Raw genomic sequence first — 3,314 nt, 5'->3', positions numbered from 1 at the left:
AGAGAGCAAGCAAATTTATACCTGATAATCTCAGTCTAGACTTAATTGCAAGATCCTTTACATTGTCTAACTAATTTTCCACAGTAAGGCGACCCACTAATCAAAATGTATGTATGTGTATACATGCAGGGTGTTGGAAATTCCCTTTACAAACTTGCAGGACGTACAGAGGGGAGTGAGTACATAATATTTTGAATAAGAAATCCATGTCCGGAAACGTCATCAGCTGGCCGCTGGGGCCCAGCGGTTCTAGGCGCTTCAGTCCGGAACCGCGCTCCTGCTACGGTCGTAGATTCGAATCCTGCCTCGGGCATGGATGTGTGTGATGTCCTTAGGTTAGTTACGTTTAAGTAGTTCTCAGTCTAGGGGAATGATGACCTCAGATGTTAATTCCCATAGTGCTTAGAGCCATTTGAACCATTGTTTGAAACGTCATCCAACGACGCTGCAGAGCATCAAAATTATAGGCACCGGCGCCTTTAAATGCATGTACCGCATATACAGGGTAATCCAGTGATGATGTTTGAAACTTTCACGGTTGATGAAAAAGAATAACTGTATCAATCTGAGGCAAGAGTCCTGTTCCGGAAACGAACGTGTCGAAAGTTACAAGCGAAAATCATTCCGATAAGTCCGCAGTTCGTGGTCTTGCGGTAGCATTTTCGCTTCCCGCGCACGGGGTCCCGGGTTGCATTCCCGGCGGGGTTAGGGATTTTTCCTGCCTCGAGATGACTGGGTATTGTTGTGTCATCATCATGATTCATCCCCATTACGGTATGAGGAAGGCAATGGCAAACCACCCTCTAGTACGGCTTCGCGGGTCTCCCGCATCGTCCCCTACGCTCCTCGGAGTATGGGGCCTCATCATCATCACCTCTGACAATGAAATACATGTATCGGTATTGTTATTGTTAAGATTTTAGGTTAGGAAACTTTCGGAGGTGGTGATATGGTCAAATCAAGGAAAGATGTCTAGTAAAAATTGGCTCTGAAATGCACACCTGGGTATCTATGAGGACTTGTTCATCTTCACTAGTGTGAAACTCATCCCATTTTCCCTTTTCGAGCTGTAAAACTGCGGGATCAGATATGATGTTTTAATTTATTTCTTATTTACTATTAACTGCATCGGCAACACACTTTGCAGACAGCATTCACATATATCACTAAACGTACCTACGAAATTCTATCATTGTACTACCCATAATTCAAGACATATGACGTTATAAACACTGAGATGAGTGAAAAAAAAGTTCAAATGTGTGTGAAATCTTACGGGACTTAACTGCTAAGGCCATCAGTCCCTAAGCTTCTCACACTACTTAACCTAAATTATCCTAAGGACAAACACACACACCCATGCCCGAGGGAGGACTCGAACCTCCACCGGGACTAGCCGCACAGTCCATGACTATAGCGCCTAAGACCGCTCGGCTAATTCCGCGTGGCGAGATGAGTGAAAAACTGCCGTATCATGCATCACGTTTAAATTTATTATTTCTTTGCTGCTAACTCTATTCGCAACAAAATTTCGCATTTAATAAGCAAATATGCTTCTGAATTTAACTACAAAATTATATCACTGGACGACACATAGTTCAGAAGATATGACGCCATAAACAATTAGGAACAGGGCGAAATTTGCTAGTGATACAGATGAAATATGTATACAAATTTCTGCGAAATATGTTAAATATTTCTGACGGGCGCGTGTACAGATAAAACCACTGATAATAAACTTCTCCTGAACGCATGGAACGATTTCAACTGGACTTAATACACATTTTACTTACTATCTAGAGAGAAATACTACAGAGGTAAGAACCAGCAGCCTCCTATTGGGGGAGGGGTGACAACGTGGAGAGGGAGTGGGGAGAGGAGGAGATGAACAGATAGATAGGGGGAAGGAGGTGATGAACACGGGTGTGGGGGAGGAGAAGCTAATCAACAGAGAGTGGGGGAGTAGGACAGAGAGATGAGAAGGAGAAAATGGACAGAGAAAGCAATAGGAGATGCGCAGGGGAAGAGGAGACCGATTGATAGATGGGAAAGAGGATATGAACAGTGAAAGGGAAGAGGAGATGGACAGAGAGAGAGGGAGAAGGGTGTAGGAAGGGTGAGGAGGAGGTGGACTTAGAGGGAGGAGGAGGTTGTGGTCAATGGGAAGGAGCAGATGAACAGAGGAGGGAGGAAGAGATGAACAGAGAGAATGCAGAGGAGCAGATGGACAGAGAGAGAGAGAGAGAGAGAGAGAGAGAGAGAGAGAGAGAGAGGGTCAGGAGGAGATGCACACATGGGGGGATGGAAGAAGTTGACAGAGAGTGGAGGAGAGGAGCGGAAAGGGGATGGAAGAGACAGACGTAGGGAGGTAGAAGGAGGAGATGGACTAATAGAACTGGAATACATACCCAAGCATCGCTGGGCACTCAGCTACTAATAAATATAATTCGGTGCGCATCAAAGCTAGTTGTTCTCACAGCGACGACGGTATTGTCGTGAACAGCTCAACGATAAGGTATATTAAGGATTCGCACAAAAGAACGAGCATTGCACTCGCTCACCTTTTATGATCAGAGGTTTGTTTTACAACCAGATTTGCAGTTTATGCTCGTCGACTCTGATCCAGAACTTTCATGGCAATTCTGCCAGGATATTGCTTTTGGTTTCTTCGGATATCCTGCAGTTAGCGCAGCACAGTGACCCATCTTCAGGGTACCAAAAGTTATAGCGACAGTTTTTGCCCCAGTTTTGTAACTTGCACATTAGTATGCAGCTGCAGGACACGCTAGTACGGTGCATATGAACTATGTCTTTTTTTATAATTTGTTTTATTTGTGTAGGGGCAACGGCCTTGCCGCAGCGGATACACCGGTTCCCGTCAGATCACCGAAGTTAAGCGCTGTCGGCTGTGGCCGGCACTTGGATGGGTGACCATCAGGGCCGCCATGCGCTGTTGCGGTTTTTCGGGGTGCACTCAGCTTCGTGATGCCAATTGAGGAGCTACTCGACCGAATAGTAGCGGCTCCGGTCACAGAAAACCATCGTAACGACCAGGAGAGCGGTGTGCTGACAACACGGCCCTCCTATCCGCATCCTCATTGAGGATGACACGCCGGTCGGATGGTCCCTGTGGGCCACTTGTGGCCTGAAGACGGGGTGCTTTTATTTTTGTGTGTACCTGCACTCTGGGGAATTTTGTTGAAAAAAAATTGTTTTACATGTGATGATTTTTTTGTATTATATGTCAAGATATATTTCTGATGACAGTTTTGTGATAGCGGTAGTTTGCTGTGTAATAGATTCTCGTTCCATGT

General features: G+C 45.5%; 1 pseudogene; it reads left to right on the top strand.

Annotated features, from left to right (window-relative positions):
• Positions 1–2,841: 2,841 nt before the first annotated feature.
• LOC126213018 (5S ribosomal RNA) lies at positions 2,842–2,959 on the top strand (annotated as a pseudogene).
• Positions 2,960–3,314: the final 355 nt, after the last annotated feature.

Source organism: Schistocerca nitens, chromosome 1, assembly GCF_023898315.1.
Source record: "Schistocerca nitens isolate TAMUIC-IGC-003100 chromosome 1, iqSchNite1.1, whole genome shotgun sequence".
NCBI lineage: Eukaryota > Metazoa > Arthropoda > Insecta > Orthoptera > Acrididae > Schistocerca > Schistocerca nitens.
The sequence above is the reverse complement of the archived record's forward strand: the minus strand, read 5'-3'. Positions and strand labels throughout refer to the sequence as shown.